At 30.4% G+C, this 18,411-nt stretch overlaps 1 pseudogene; it reads right to left on the reverse strand.

The window, feature by feature from the left end:
- Window positions 1-377: 377 nt before the first annotated feature.
- On the reverse strand, window positions 378-3,676 carry LOC129302603 (probable LRR receptor-like serine/threonine-protein kinase At3g47570; annotated as a pseudogene).
- Between the last annotated feature and the right edge of the window lie 14,735 nt (window positions 3,677-18,411).

Below are 18,411 nucleotides of genomic sequence, written 5' to 3' on the forward strand. Positions count from 1 at the left end.
GTTTTTAAACACTATTTTTATATAGCCAGTGCCGTTAATTAATCCTATAATTTTGAAAAAGGATTAATCCATAAATGGTGCTAAAAATTGCATATGTGGCTAATAGTAGCTGAAGTCGCAGTTGATGGAAACTAGTTAAGTCATAAAAGCAATCACGAAAAAACAAGCTCATCAGAAAAATTATCAAATGTCCATTTGAATTAATGAAGATGTTCACTCTTACTCAACCCTAGCTAGAAGCAACACACAACAAAAAACACAAAGTAGAAATACATAAATAGTAACATTCTAAATTTGGCTATTGCTTACAACTGTTAAACATGACAACTCCATGCACAGAAGAACCCTTATTCATGAGATATAGATATGCAGCTAATTCATACAACAATGTTGAAAGTGGATAGCTTTCGCTTAATTGCAAGCAACTCTGTTAAAACATCTTTTATGCCCATTCGTTCACCAGGTAAGTCTGCACTACATGCCACTCCAATCCTAGCAAAGCTAGCTAGGCACTCTTGTATTTTATGTTCAATATTTGAGTTTTGCATAACCTTCCTATGATCTCTATCAGACAGAACAAGGAAACTTGAATCCACTATCTCAAGAGCTCCATCTGGCAATGCTAACTTGCAGAACTTGGATAAGCTTAGGTCACCACTAAACATGCTATCTGTTGGCTTCTTTCCTGTGAGCATCTCTAGCATAAGAATCCCATAGCTGTAGATATCCCCTTGTGTTGTAACTTGACCACTTTCTCCATACTCTAACCAAACATTAACTCTTCAGAAAATATTTTTAAAAAAAAACATAATACTTAAACGTTATTCGTAAGTAAAAATATACCTCTTTTTTGCAAAACTTTTTATACTAAAACACAAGAATTTTATATACTCTTAATAATTATGAAAAATCAAGTATAGTTTATTGCACTTAGAAAGTAGTTTCTTATAATTAATAATTATTAGAGAAAATCAAGCATTGAAGAACAAAAAATCCAAAACATAAAAAGAGTCGTACCTGGAGGAATATACCCAATAGTTCCTTTAATTGCTGAGGATGTAGTTTGACAACCTTCACTAGAGTAGCTTGTAACCTCATGAAGAAGCCTAGCTAATCCAAAATCTCCCAAGTGGGCAATCATATCATCATCAAGAAGAACATTACTTGGCTTGATGTCGCAATGAACAATAGTTTCCTCAAAATCATGATGCAAATAATCCAAAGCATGAGCCACATCAATAGCTACATCCAATCTTTGTGTGAAACTCATATGCGAATTTCTAGGTTCACCAAGTTCATTAGGTGACAACCAATTCTCCAAGCTCCCATTAGCCATAAACTCAAAAACAAGGGCCTTAAAATCATTGCCTTTATAATCAATACTTGAACATGAAGTCAAAATCTTCAAAAGATTCCTATGTCAGACTTTACTAAGAGTTTTGCATTCTGCAATGAAACTCTTTATTGCCCCATGTTTTTGAAGATTTAGAACCTTTACAGCAATAGGTCTTTCAAAGTGTTGATGTGTTCCTTTGTACACAGAACCAAAGCTTCCTACACCAATCAAATTGGACGAAGAAAATCCATTGGTTGCATCATGGAGCTCTTTATAAGAAACCCTCATATGTGTGTTTTTCTGAGAAGATGGGGAGGAAGACAACATTTTTTGTTTTCTCCTCATACAAATAATGAGGGAAATTGAAAAACAAGTAATAGCACCACTTATCACGATGATGAGAATTATCACTTTGAAATGCTTCTTTGACTTACTTAGACATGTGGGAAGCTTAAGTTGAGGTATTCCTCCACAAAGATGGTCATTTCCCACGAGTGAAACAGCAGTGGTGTTATCAAACACCCCTCCTTTTGGAACCTCACCATGAAGATGATTATAAGATAGGTTCAAGGTTAACAATATTGGAAGATCTTTTAGTTCGTGTGGGATTGTGCCTGAGAAGTTGTTGTTGGAAAGATCTAACCTTTGGAGAGATTTCAAGGAACTAAAGGATGAGGGAATACTTCCGTGGAAGTAGTTTCCACTCAAATTAAGATTTGTCAACTCTAAGCATCCCCCAAGTTCAATTGGAATATTTCCAAAAAACTTGTTTTCGCAAAGGTTTAAGTCCACTAGCTGCTTCAAGTTTCCAAAATTAGATGGAAGTGGACCAGTCAAGGAATTGGATGACATGTCAAGAAATATTAACTTTTCATGATGACCAAATGCTTCATTGGGTAAATTACCGGTCAAATTATTTTCATTAAGGTATAAGAACTGCATACCCTTGCAATGTTTGAGGCTAACTGGAATTGTTCCCTCCAAATTATTTTTTGACAAGCTAAGTTCAAACAACATAGTAAGATTTCCTATGGCTTCAGGAATTTTTCCAAATAATTGGTTACCAGACAACATCAATCTTCCAACATTTTCAAGCCTTCCAATCGAATGTGGAATTGTGCCTTGAAGGAAGTTGCCTCCCAATTCAAGGTGAGTTATGCCAACCAGTTGCCCAATCCCGTCAGGAATGCTTCCAGAGATATGATTTATTCCCATACTAAGTATGCTAAATTGGGAAGAAAAATTCACTATTGAATTTGGTAATACACCTGCAAATTCATTATTATCCATAGCTATGATATACAATTGACTACAATTTGTTAAAGACGATAGGAAATCCAAGTCATTGCCTTCACTGCTCCCGAATTTATTGTTATAAAACAAAAATTCTGCAAGGTTTTGCAATCTTCCCAAAGAGGTTGGGAGAGACCCACTAAAAGCATTATCATTTATTCCAAAGGTTTCCAATTGGAACATGTTGGAAAATGAAGATGAAACAGCTCCGGTCAAGAAGTTCTGTGAGACACTAAAATATACAAGGTTAGGGAAAGCAAGGCCTATATTTGATTGAATGGTTCCGGACAAGTAGTTGTAAGGAATATCGAAATAATTCATTCGAGAAAGATTGTATAGTGAAGGAGGAATGCTGCCAGATAAATTGTTACGACCAAGATAGAGCAAGTACAGATTTGACAGCCTACCCAGAGATTGAGGTATGTTTCCTTCCAAATTATTCTGTGCCAGAGATAGGCGCTTCAATGATGAAAGATTTCCCAAGGATGGTGGGATTGTACCATGAAATCGATTAACACTAAGTCTCAACCCTCTAAGTTGTAGCATAGATCCAAACCAGGAGGGAATTTCTCCAGTCAAACTATTGTTACGAAAGAAAACTTCTTGGAGTTTAGAACAGTTAACCAGCTCTTCAGGAACATTTCCCATAAGAAGATTATTTTCTAAATTGAGAAGGTGCAACCGTTTGAGATGGCCAATTTGTTTGGGAATTTCACCATGCATATCATTATTGGAAAGATTTAGTAATTTAAGAAAGGTTAAATTACCTAATGTTGGTGAAAGAGTCCCACCCAAATTTTGATCTGCCAAATTTAAAGCAGAGACTCTCATGTGACGAAGACTGCATGAAACACCTTGCCATTTACAGAAGTGAACTGAGTTGTTCCATGAAGGCAGAGCATCTGGAAGGCCATTGGCAAGCTTATCCTTTAAAGCAAGCAAAGCGATCTTATCAGTCTCCGACCCAGTAACCATGGAAGCTCTAGTCGGCAAAGTAGTCCAAGAAGTTATGAAAAGCAGAAAATTGATGATAACGTAGAGCATCATTTTGTTTATGATGAGGGACTCTGCAAAATGAAGCCACGTATGTACTAAAGAGATGGGCAGGCCGTTTTATATTCTTTGCCACTTGTTTGCGATGAAAACTTGACTTGAAACCTCAAGGTCAACATAATTAGCATTTATCAAAATCTTCTATACTAAAAACAACTATATTTAAATTAAAGGAGTTTTTCTGTGTGATATATTCGTATAATTTATATCAGTTATTAACTATAATATATATGTGATAGTAATTAAAGAAGGTTTAAAAGGGTATTTTGCCCTCAATTATTTGTTCATAAGCGTTTGGTATCCTAAACTTTCATATGATATAGTGTAATTTTCTCTTTTAACATGTAAAAATGGTACACTAGGCACCTACTGTTTAAAATGTTAAATTTGACCATTAGTTTACCAAAAAAATTACATAAAAAACATAAAAAATTACATAAATGGCCCATAAATTTGCAAACAAGTACCCTATTAGAAAATTCATACTAATTAAGTCCCTAAAATAATGGTTGGTCAAAATCATATTTAGACCTTATATATGGGTAAGAAATAACTTTTATATCCTATTATTTATGTGATAACTTTTACATAGGTAAGAAATAACTTTTTACATGGATATTCTAAATTTACATGTGATACAGTGCAATTTTCTCCTTTAATATTTGAATATGGTATGTTAGGCACCTACTATTTAAAAAGTTAAATTTGACAATTAGTTTATCAAAAAAATTTAAAAATAATAAAAAATTACATAAGTGACCCATAAAATTGCAAATAAGTACTTTATAGAAAAAATTCATATTAATTAAGTCCTTAAAATAATGGTTGATCAAAATTGTATTTTGACCTTTTACGTGGTAAGAAATAACTTTTATATCTAGTTATTTATATGTGATTTAGGAAACTTAATTGATATTAATTTTCTTATAAGATATTTACGTGTATTTTATGGCTTTTTAGTAACTTTTTCTTTATTTTTGAAGTTCTTTTCTATAATTTTTAAGTCAAGTAATGATCAAAGTTAATTTTTTTAGCATTAGGGCATTCAATGTACTATTTTCAATGTTAAATAAGGAAATTGCACCATATAAAAGTTTAAGATACCAGGCACTCCTAATCAAATAATTGAGATATAAAATTCCATTTAATCCATTAAAGAATTTTTTGCGTACAAACTTCATATTTTTCATTATATTTCTATTTGTATCTCAAAATAAATATATTTTGAAGGTACTTAATTGATTTAACATGAGTGAGTGTGAATATGTGTCCATTAGGTTAGAATGTCCAACTATGAATGAACTTAAGATTTAAGATAATGTGAAAAGTTCTCAAAAAAGGACTCATAAACTTAAGTTTTGAGTTAAAATGTGGCTGATGTCTTCTCATTACTTTTGCTCATTGATTCTCTCTTCGGGCAGTCACTCCTTATTTTCCATCATTTTCAAGCGCTTGCTTCTTATTTTTAACGATTTATATTTTTAAAACCATGGATCTTATGATTTTAATTTTTACTTTATAATGATGTAATTTCAAAAGAATATTAAGTAACATTACAAGACCACAAATAGAGTTTTTATGATAAATAATTAAAATCTTCAGTACATATTATAATGGGTAGAGATACATTTTTACCTTTAAAGTATTCTCCAAGTAGCACCTAGTATCTTAAACTATTGGTCGGAGCAATTTTATCCTTAAAAAAATTAAAATTGAGAATTTTTTCCCTTACTATTAAATTCCCTAACAGTCAATATTTGAGTTCTAGTTAGCATTTTCTAATGTTCAATATTGAGAATTTGATGACAAGGGAAAAAATGTTCCATTTTAATTATACTAAGGGCAAAATTACTCCAATCAATAATTTAATACTGGGTGCTTCTTAGAGAATATTTTAAGAGCAAAAATGCACATTTATCTTATTATAAAATAATATTTCTAAAATTTTCAGAAGTCCATGGTGGACATTATTGTAGAGAAATAAGAGCAAAGACTGGACAAATACGATAGGACATAGGAGAATGACCATGCATTGAAGACCGTATAAAAAAAATAATATAGTACGAGGATTTTTAATTTATATATTATTACAAAAAAATCTTATATTTTTAGTAAAACACTTCAATTTTTACTCCATAAAGACGAAATTCAAAAGAAAATTAAACAACATTATAAGGCCACGAATATATTTTTATGATAAAAAATTAAAATTGTTAAGTACATCCTCTCTCCTATCCTTATTATAAGGCAACTCTAAATACCTCACTAGAATCAAGAAAAGGTTGTTAAGTTATAAACTTTGTCTAAAAATAGAATAAACTACTAATTTATCCTTATTTAAAAGAAAAAAAAATTAAAATTACATTACATTTTCTCTCATAGTTAATAAGTTCAAATAGGGGTAATATTATTAGAAAATTGTAACCAATACCACATTAAATTTTTTATACTAAGAACTAAAGAGTCCTTTCCAAAAGGCTTGTTATAATAAGGACAAGAGGGGATACATTACATTCTTTTTGTAAAAAGTCATTGCTAAAAGTCTGACCTTTTATGATAACAATTAAAGTCACCAATAAAAGTTACATTTCTTGTAAAAACATTAAAAAGTCACCAATGAATGTTGACTTTCAATAACAACATTTTAGAATTTCCTTTGAAAGTTAAACTTGCAATAGCAACTATAATTATCATCATGGAAAGTTAAACTTTTGACAATTACCACAAAAAAATCACAACTAAAAGTTAATATTTGGTGGCAATATTTTAGGGTCATTATTGACAATTTTAGCTATTAGTACAAAGGGTCATACTTTTAACGATGACTTTAAAAATTGTTACAAATTATTTACTTTTAGTGATGATTTTGCAGAGTCACCACCAAAAGTTATCACAGATTTTATATGTGTGTATATATATACATGGATTGAGAGTATGGTTTTGAACATAACTACACAAGTATTCTATATTACACAGTTTGAGTTTGATTGTCATTAAAATCAATATCAGTTTAAAATATAAAATATATAACAACTTACATTGTATTGCAAATCATGAACAATGCACTTTATTTTTTCAACCATGCAAAAGTTAAAAATGGACACATGCGTCCGCGGAATTGAAGGACCCATAAACAATTGGACCTATCCTTTGTATTCCAAAGTCAAACCCAAATGTGAAGGTTGTTTTTTTATTGGATATTATCGCCTAATTAATAGCCATGCTTCACGCCACAATAATGCAACTACAAGTCATACAAATAAGAAATTTGATCACTTTCCTTGAGACAAGTGAGTACCGCGATTAGGACCAGTGATTATTCGTAGTCAATAAGAGCGGACAATTACAAACCAAACATGCTAACAAGGGGCGTGAGTCCCACAGCATATGTTTTCCTCTCATGTTCACCTGCATGGACAAGACTTAATGAACATTGATGGGGACCATAGTATTTCGTATTTGCCCGGTTTTTCACTCTTGTCTCATACTTTGACTTCCGTCCACGATGAATGTTTGAAAGTCTTGAGAATTAGGGAAAATGACAATTAAAAACCCTATACAACTAATAATTTTAGTTAAAAACTCTGAGTTATTGAAATCCTGATAATGGACTATGGTCCTTACTATGGGTTGAGTATATTATTAATCTGAGTTGAGAAAACCAAGATCCATACTTAAAAATGAGATTAACAATAATCTCAACTTATAATAGTAATTTTAATAGTATTTTTTCTTGATTTTTCAAGTGGTAAGTGGCTTTGATAAATTTTTAAGTGACACTTGTATATTTATAGCGGCCTTTTAAATTAAAAGTTTTACAAATGAATTTTATTTTTATATTAGGTAAAAATTTATTTTTAAATATGGATCTTGATTTTTTTCAATTAATATTAACAATAATCCTAATCTATTTCTAAGTGAGAGCAATTTGGTAAACTCATAACATAACATATAAATGAGTGCTTTTGGCTCACCTCGTTTTCCTTTCTTGTCAATCAATCAAGCATGTCCCTGCAAATTAATTTAAGTTCATGACCCATCTGCAAATTATTAATTACATGAATATTATGTTCTCCTTCAGCCCATTATAAAGACATTTAAGAACAAATGAATCAAACATACCTGATTAAAAACTCTGTACAGCATATACCTCATTGGTTCCTATTTTTTATACAAAGTTTTCACCATAACAAATATTGATACAAATGAGCTCGGACAAATTAAAAAATAGTTTTCACTCATTTAATATATGTGTTCCTCCCTTCCTTCCATGATAACCTAGAAATTTTGGTTTAATAATAATAATTAATAATAAATAGTGAAATAAAACAAAATATATTATAAGTCATTTTGATGGTATTTTTATTAATTTTGGAGCAGATTTCACAAGAGGGAGAATTCGTCTAGTGGAAATTAAGCCCACACCCAATACTAAAAAAATGACGGTTATTTTAGCCCATAAATACCCGTCATTTATGTGGATGACATTTAAAATCTCCCAATAAATGATAGTTATATAATAGTCATTTAAAATATAATTTTTAAGAGGCAACACTGTTAGGGGAAAGAATAAATGATGGGTAAATATTTTACTTGTCATGTAAAGTTTGAATAAATGACAACCCATCATTTGTTCAGATTTTAAATGATGGGTAAATAATTTATCTATCATATATTGTAATATAAATAATGATTATTTAGATAACTGCCATTTATTATATAATTTTTTTATATACGGGGGCTATTATTTATACTAGTCCTAAGAAATCAAAATAATAGTAGACAAACTTTCCAACATTTATAGATTTGAATATTAATAGAATTTATTTTATTCAATTGCAAAATTAATTAATGAACATCTCTTATACTAATCTATCGAGTAAACAAATATAATTTTATAAAGTAAATTATTTTTCAAAGTAAACTAGCTATTAAAAATATAAACACCCTAGCTCCTTCTTCTAGGTAGTTCTAGTGATCTTCTTTGTATGAGGCCCACACTTGAAAAATATATTGATACCAATTTTCAACTACCTCATTTATTTCTGCATTCTTGAATTCTTCAGCGTAAAAATTGTCATAGTACTGCAATATATAAATGTTCTATAATAAATTAATTTTAATACATTAATTTTTTTTTGTAAATGAAACGTAAATATTGTTGATATACCATCTCGAGAATTATGCTCTCGTTATGGATAATAATGTCCTTCATGTACCTCATGACATATAAGTCATAATCCAAGCTATTTTTCATTTATTTTGGACACTACAAATTAAAAAACTAATAAATACGTATTAATGCATTATATTTCAATTCAATAAATAATTTCAATTGCCTTTATTATATTCTAAGTATAGGCTGCATCAAAATTTGTAAAGAACCTTGAAATTTATTGTTTTGTGTTTGTGCGATATAACACAATCGCCCTAATAAAATAATAAAAAATACGTCGGTATGGAATTTAAATAAGCAAATAAATATGTAAAATACTTTATGCACTTACATATTAATCAACTCCAATAAAATTTATCAATTTCTTGTCCTCCAAGAGAATCGAGATAATATATCTTTGGAGTATTGCCAAATGGTTCTATGGCGATCAACATCCAATAGTCCCTAATAGTATTAAAATGCGTTACAAAATTATAATTAATCAATTAAATTAAAGTTAAAAAATTATTAAGATAAGTGAGAAGTACATTAACCTTGATAGTATGGTATTATGAATAATGTTTCCTTTTGAGCCCTTGTTTTGAAATTTTTGCTTAATGCCTTTGTTTGTTTTAAAATTTTGACATTTTTAATTAAGGCATGTGCATCAACCTCATGAGGACTAACGAAGACAAACTTCATTTGTAGATCAAAAGGGATAACAAATTTTTCATGCAAGCACCTACCATAATATTTCAAATGGATTAGTTTATATTTAAAATACTAACTATTCATAAATGGGAAAAATTACCATATGTAAAAGCTAAGAACAGTGAGGCTGGTTATATAATGTTGATGCACTTCATTAATAATATCAAGCGAAAGCATATTGTAACATCCTAGATTTTTAAGCCCAATTAATTAAGTTTAATGATGATAATTAATGAATTGATGAGGTGTGTGGGGTCTAATAAGTGTATTTGACTTTGATTTTAGCCCTAAATGCGGGTTCAAAATGAATTCGAGCCATCCGAGCAAGTAAAGAAGAGGAAAATTTGAAGAAAAGTCCTCTGTGCCACATGCCATAGGGTGTGGATGATCCGCCATGGCGCATAGAGGCAAATCAGCATGAACTAGAGCTCTCTATGCCACGTGCCACGGCGGGAGGCTATGTGTGTCGTGGCGTACAATAAAAAATATGCATTTATCAGTTCATTTCTACACATGAAATTAGAAGAGAAGGAGATTTAAAAATAAAACACATGACTTGGCTCTGCTAGAGCACGTACATTGGGACTATTGGTGATACTTTAGAGTTTTCTAACACCTAAGGTAAGATTACTAAGCCTATCTCTTCCCTTTCCCTTTCATTTTTGTGAAGAGTTGAGTTAGGGTTTGAGTTGGGAGAGTGATTTTTGATCCATATGAGTTATGAGTCTGAACCTATTAGGTAACATGGATATAATGGGAATGATTTAGGGTATTTAAATCCAACATTAATAGTTTTGTGAATGATTAGTTGAGGGAGCCATTAATATTCAAATTTAGGCATTTATTAAGGTTGTTGGGAGTGTTAAGGAGTAAAAATGGTGGCTTTATGACCCATTAGTGATAATGTAGGTCAACGGAACTTAGTAAGCCCATTGGATACAATTGGGTGAGAGTTTTTGGTTTTGATGAAAAATGGATAAGTGGAATTTAGTGTTGGTAATTACCTAAAGATGGGATAATAATGTTATCCTTGTGAAATGAGTGTAGATCATTGTTTTTACCACCATTCAAGCTTGGAAAGAAGCTTTGAAAGTTGGTAATGTGAAGGGTAAAAATTTGACCTATCAAAGGTTTAAAGCAATTGAGAGAAACTTAATTTGTATAGTTGTATGTTAATTAGATAATTGTTAAAATTTCATGATTTTAAACTTATTTGATGTTAGAAAACTATTGATGTAATTTTTGGCATATGATCAGCTTTTAAAATGGTAGTTAATCTTGGCCTGGTAGCTCCTCACAAGCAGAAGGCTGGGTTAATCCGTGATGGACGTAGCTACTTAATATCTACTGGTTTCATGTCAAAGGTAACAGGAGGATATAAGGATGACATTTGATCATGCATTTACATCCATCTACATGATTGTTATTATTGTGATTTGGTGTGTGTTAGGGGTGTATGATTGGTATTTTCATGATCCCATGACGTGCATTATTGCTAAACATGATAATATGTGTTTTAGGCCTGGTCACATAGTTGTTCTTATTGTGAATTGTGGCCTTAATTTTCATACATGCATTATTTGTAAATTTATTGCCATTTGCATCTATTTTTTAATTGATATGTAATTGTACAGATTAGGTGAAACTTGGTTATTGAGTGATTATACTCACCGCTCAATCTTCAATATTTTCAGGGCCTAACTCATCGAACTAAGATCGAGAAAAATGTGCTAAGGCTTGGGATGGTAGAGTAAATCATACTTGTGTGCCTCATTATATTGTTTTATGTGTATTAATGTTTTTAACTTGCCAACTAGAAATCATGTGATTATTTTAAGCTACTTGCATTATTATTTTGCACAACTTGTGTATTTTATACCCTAAGTTAGTGAATCATGATTGTAAACCATGTATATGGATAAAATATTTGTGCAAGTAGTGTTATGTGTATTTTGGGATATTTTGAAATGAAAATGGATGGTTGGTGCAAAGTTTTCCTCCCCCTTTGTGTTTTATGAAAATTGGGGTTGAGTGATGAATTTGTATTTTATGTGCATTTACATGGTTGTGATATGTTACACAAATCCTATGTGATCCATTGAGTATGGTCAAATTGTTGGTGTAGGCTTTTAGTTCTTGTGTATGAGTTTGGATACCATTGTTGTGAGTTTTTGCAAAAAAAAAAGGAGTAAAATCGAGTATGGGTGTCCAACTCTTTGTAGAAAATTAATTTAAGTATGAAACTTATACTATTAGCTAGAGCCAGGAGAAAGCTTTCTATAAACACTAAAATTACCTCAATCAGACATTGGATGGAGATTTGGGACACGTTGGAAGTTCGTCCCTATGCTATCATTTAATAGTAGAAGTTTGCTGTCATAAATCACGCAATACATCACGGTACACATGCCATTTTTTACATAATTTACAGCTTTGAGTTTGAAACCAAATAATTTGATTCTTATTTAAATCCCAAGCTTCTGCATTGTTTTAAAAACTCTTATTTGAGAAATATAAAAGTGTATATGAGTACTTTGAATGTTGAAATTCTTTGGATCCCTTTGAAATTTTCTCTTCCACTTGGGAATTTGTGAAAACTTGATAATCCTTACTAGGTTTAGACCCTTAATTACCTTGAATTTGATAATTAACTGTGATTAGGTAAGCAGGTCTAACACATATCATATCGATCTTTGCCATATATACTAGCCTCTAATGGGATTTGCAGGATAGGAGGATTAGACCTATTAATCGTTGCATATGCTTGAAGTAAATTTCAGTGTCGGCTGGGTAATTGAGGCTCTTATTCAGACATAGCTTTATGAGAGACTACCTTTTTTCAGGAGACCTTAGATTGGGGTATTATCTTTTTCTTGGATTGTGCATCTTTACTAGTTTTTTTTTTTGGACTTGGCATCCTAAATTAGCTATTTGCTATCCAACAAAACTACCCATCATCTCTCTAACAATCCCTATGCCCTCGGTTGGAATAAGTAGCAGATAGTTCAAATCTTTTGGCATATCAATAACAAATCGTACATAGGATGCATGGAATGGCATATTATGTAGCATGTCTCTCAGCAAATTGAACACCCAATTGATAGCAACCACATGATGATTCGAGCTATTTGCCAACAACTCACATATATTCCTATCCTATATTAATAAGTAATATACTATATTAAAGTCATGGAAAATAGAAATAGTGAAAAATAAGTTAAATAAATTAATATTATTTTACCTTAGGGAGATTTCTAATAGGCTACATTATACTATAACTACCTTTCCTGTTAGGGCTAATATAAAACTTCCCCTCCCACCTCCTTGTCCTTTAGCAAGGCTTCAATCATGTGTTGTTGCCTAGATAGCTCCTATTTCAATGTGACAATCTTAGCTCTTGCACCCACATCCTTTATTGACTTTGTCTTCTTCTGTGTCTTGAATATTTGTTTTTTCATTACACTAAAGTCATAACCCCTAACTTGACCAGGGTGTTCGGGATTACCTAATGCCTTGTCTAAGACATCATCATCAAGTGTGCCACTTTTCTCGATCTCCACTTGTGCAATATATAGTAAGAAAGTTGAGTTAGTTGATTGATTATAAAAAAAGTTAAGTTAATGTACTTACACATTTGTCAGCAAGCTCCTAGATATGTTCATCACCAATGTTTCCTTCTCTATTGGTTCAACCTTTTATGAAGAGTGTGACGTGAAACTGAGCTTGCTCCTGAACTCTTTTGTTTGATCTAGGAATTTAAATAAATTTGGATATCAATATAGTACATATATTGATGAAATAAGCAAAAAATTTTATTATATAAATATTAACATACCATTTGTTGCTCTATTCCTGCATATCTTATATGCCCCTTCTTGTAAGAGTATAGATCTTTCTCATGCAACTCTTTCTTTTTATTGCTTAATTCATGTGCAAAACACATAAAATCATATCAATTAATATAAATATATTAACAAATAATAAAAAAATTAATTTATCTCATTGTTCTTACCTGAAATTGTCTCTCAAGATGTTGAGCAACAAAATTCATCCCATTGTTCTCGCGAAACTAATTCCCTTATCAAATCAGGGACCTCAACACTAATGTATCTGCTTGATTTTTTAATGTATTTCAATCTCACTTATGGGATTTTTCAATTTTGTCTTGATCTCAAATGGGAGGGACAAAATACAACATAAAAGTTTAGTCCTTATCATTTTTCACAATTGGACACAGGATAGGATTGAAACAATCTTGTCTTATGAATAACCTTATTATCCACACCAATACCTGTATCAAGTAGGTATTATGTACTATACTTAATCTTGGACTTTAAGAAGATGTATATTGTTTTATTAAATTAAAATATACGGATGTTATGAATGATGAAGCATATAGGACATGGTCAATTTAATTGATAAAAATGCCTGTTCATTTGTGAGATAGGGTGACAGAAATTATACACATTGTAAAACAAATTGAAAATGTCTAGAGTCTTTTCATTGTTTCTTCAAATTTAACCATGACAAATTTTTTATGAGATTTTCCTATTTTGTCTCATTCTCAAATAGGAGGGACAGGATATGGCATAAAAGTTTAGTCCTTATCATTTTTTATGATTGGACATGAGACAGGGTTGAAAGTTGAAACAATCCCGTCCTGTGAATACCCCCCACTATCCACACCACTAGTTATATCAAGTAGGTACTATACTTAATTTTGGACTTTAATTTACAAGGATAAAATAAATATGGGAGTTAGGAGATATATTTCAATGTATTTATACATGCCGTATTGTAAATAGATTAGATAATAATAAATAACAATTAACAATATTTTTTATATAATTATCTAACTAAGCCAAATTTAAGCATTATTAGATCCAATTAGGAATAACTCCTTCAAAGACATTTTTATCCATCGACACATACTTGAACTTGGAACCTCATATTTAAACAGTTGTATGACCCATTCTATTAAGAATAATGCCTATTAGTAACAAGTGGCAAGTTTTAATATCCCAATTATATACTATATTTATACAAAATTTGCTATTTAATGATTGTACATATATAAACATATTGTACAATATTTTTATAAAAATAAAAAGTACGCACAGGTTTATTGTTAGTTTCTTTATAGAAGGAATTGCACTGCAGGCCTTAAAAGAGTCAAAAATTACACTACAGGGCCTAATAGATTTTGTTATTGCACTGTAGGCCTAAAGGCCCTTGTTGCCAATTTCTTGAGAGCGAAAGTATAATTTTATCCTTATATGATTTAAAAATTCATATTATATACAACACAATGTCCATTGTGCCTAACACAATGTTCATACATGTCTAATTAATTAGTAAGTTTAATAAAATATATAAGTGACACGCACAATATACAATACAATGTTTATAACTGTACAACATAATATTTATACATTCTCAACTAAATGTTTGTGCGTGGACACACATGGCACGAACATTGTCTTGAGAATTCATGAACATCGTGTTATGTAGCTATGGACATCGTGTTATATATAATCTGAGTTTTCAAATCACATAAGGATAAAATTATACTTTTATTTCTAACAAAATTTAGAACAAGAGTCTTTGGACTTGCAGTATAATATCAGAATGTATTGAGTCCAAAGTGATATTTTGTGCTATTTTAGGGCCTGTAGTACGAGTCTCCCTTTATACAAAAGGGTGCATCGATATGACAAGTGACCATGTGACATGTGGTTCTATTGACTACAGTTTCTCATGCTTAAGTTGAAAGTCATATAAACAACGAATGATGATTATCCAATTATCTATCTCCTGCATGTCCGTGACACTTGACTCTAGACTCGTGACATTTCAAAGTCACACCAAACAATGAGTCGATTAACAAATACAGACAACTAATTAATTAAAAAGTCCCAAAAACTCGTAATACTTTAGACATTTAATTTATAGTGAGAAAATTCGAATCAGACAGGTGCAAGTGGGCCCCTATACTTTCTTTTCAATAGGGGACGTACGCTGTGTTGCACAGTCTATAAACGTAAATTGGACGTTGGAATCTTTCTTGACTTCGGCATTGATTTTAATTTTTGCCCAGTCTTCACACAAACAGTATATTCATCTACAATGCTACTTAAAGTCTTAATTGTAAAAAAATGATACATATCTTTTAATTTTATATACAAGTCATTTAAAAAAATTGATTTTCTTGACTTTTGCATTTGATTTTAATTTTTTGCCCAGTCTTCACACAAACAATATATTCATCTACAATGTTAATTTTCTTGACTTTTGCATTTGATTTTAATTTTTGCCCAGTCTTCACACAATCGATGCTACTAAAAGTCTTACTATAAATAAATGACACATATCTTTTAATCTTATATATAAGTCATTTTTAAAAAAAAAATTGATAGTTTTTTTTAATAAATCATTTTTCTATAAAAGATGGATCATTAATTATTTTTTTCAATTTTACCATTTCACAATTTTAAATGCATAGAATAAAAGGTTTATATATACACGAGGAAAAATTTTTTTAACAAAGATGTATTTAATTTGAGTAAATTAAGAAATTTCTTTCTATTTCACACAATATCTTTAATTTAACTACATATTCTTGAGATAGTTAAAACTAAAAACATATGAGATCAGAGATAGTACATATGAAAAAAAGTTGGTTCAGAGCTGAGTCATTCATTGCCCAAAGACCAGTTTTTCATGCAAAGTCAAATGTTAAATTTTCGGAGAAAACACCTTTGGAAATTAAAGGGTCTACTATACTAGCCAGAGCCTTGGTTGGGTTAGTCGTGGTGGCTAATAGCTTTAGGATATGTTGTCCATATGAGAACCTTGATAAAAACTTTTCCTTATATAAAAATTATTAATATATTTTATCTGTTTTAATTGTTTGTTCCTAATCAATAGAGTTAATATTCATTCTATGAAATCGATTGTAACCAATTTCATAAATTTGATTATAATTCTGTTTAACTTAAAAGAATAGAAGAAACTGAATGCGAAAACATCCATAAGATTTCATGAGTTGATGGATTGTTATTGTGGTATGTATCTTCCAAATTGTACATATCGTAAACTATTTCATGATTTTCTGGAAGGGAGTGAAAGAACCCGTCCCTAGTTATGCCCAACCTAGGGATCACGATCCCTATTTGTAGATTTAAGTTTATAATATTTGCAGGCATCATCAAAGATATAATTAATTAGTTATATATATATAAAGCAAGTAAAGCTGTGTCATAGGAAAGGATGGAATATATTATATAACGATGAAGGGGCACCCAACTCATATACGTAGGGTTTGGGCAAGACTCACCGAAATTAATTGCGGCAATATCTTCGAAGTCCAGACCCAGTTGTTGCCTCATCTTCGCTCTTAAACATAGTCCACGATGGAAGTATGAAACTGAATTTTGTGAATAATAATTTTATGATTTTATACCTATAAATTTTTATTATTTATTATAAAAATGATATGTTTAGTCCTTATAAGTTTATGTAATTTTCAATTTCAATCTGATCTATATCATTTAAAATTAAAATAAAATCTTCTAAATTAAAAACGTTATTTTATAATTAATTATATAAAGTCTTAATAACATGGATATGAATTATAGATATTTTCCTGTCCATATTTTAAAGGAGAATTGTCTTACACAAATATTAAATTACTAATAAGAAAATATATTATCAAATGATAAATATACGTTTTTTAACTATAAAAATCTCTGAATATAAATTCCATAATATAATATTTCATTTAAACTAAATTAATTAAATCTTAGTAATAAATCTGCAGTGAACTCAACAATTTTATCATTTTCATATAAAAATATTTGTGCCCTGAACTTCAAGTCGTCAACCCACACTCTCTGGAGGTGGCAATGAACTCAAGTATTTTTTTTTCTTTTATTTTTTTTTTTGTGCAATAGGCTAATTTTCATCTTTAAAATAGTTAACTAATAATTGTAGACCCAGAGACATATAGATCCTCTCCACTCAAGTTTAATTCTGCATTAAACTGATTAATGGATATTTTGTATTTATTTTAAATATATATACATTTTATTTTATTATTTTTATAACAATTTTTTTATTTTTATAAAATATGATTAGTGATTTTTAGAAAATAACAATATATTCAAAACTATTAGTAAAGATATGAATTTTTTTGTGGAAAGAAAATATTTTGCATTCACTAATGCACAAATAATACATCGTTTGTTTTTATTTGTACATTATTCTCACTAAAGTAGAGTAAGGTTCTTTTTTTTTTTTTGCAACACAGATTTCCAAATTCTAGTTGTAAATGCAATAGAACAAATAACTAGTTGTATAGATCTTATGATGGGTTTCTCTATTTGGAGTTTGTGTATTTAGTGTTTGTAAGCAATAGCTAGCTTTAAAATGTTACTATATGTATTTCTACTTTGTGTTTTGCGTTGTATGTTTATTTGAGTGTAGAGAAAGATTGAACACTACTCAAACATTTCAGCATTCATAATATCTTCAAAATCTACATATCATTTTTTTCAAAAGAAATCCCCTACTAGTTAGCCATGAAAAGAAATCATTTTCCATTAATTATACTGAATGAACTGAGTACAATATATCGCATCCACGAGTTGATTGTGGGAATATCTAGTATAGAGGTATAGATTTTGAGAATGTGGTTTCATTCTGCTGATTCCTTTACCACCTCCAAAATGATGCCCTCCATTGTCATCATCAGTTTTCTACTTTTCATAGTTCCTCAAACTCATACGTTGCCAACTAGAGCTTCCATAGACATTGGGTCAAAGACTAATAGGCTTGCTTTACTTGCTCTAAAGGATAAGTTAAT

Source organism: Prosopis cineraria, unplaced genomic scaffold, assembly GCF_029017545.1.
Source record: "Prosopis cineraria cultivar Desert tree isolate PC_DT_omini unplaced genomic scaffold, ASM2901754v1 PC2, whole genome shotgun sequence".
Lineage (NCBI taxonomy): Eukaryota > Viridiplantae > Streptophyta > Magnoliopsida > Fabales > Fabaceae > Prosopis > Prosopis cineraria.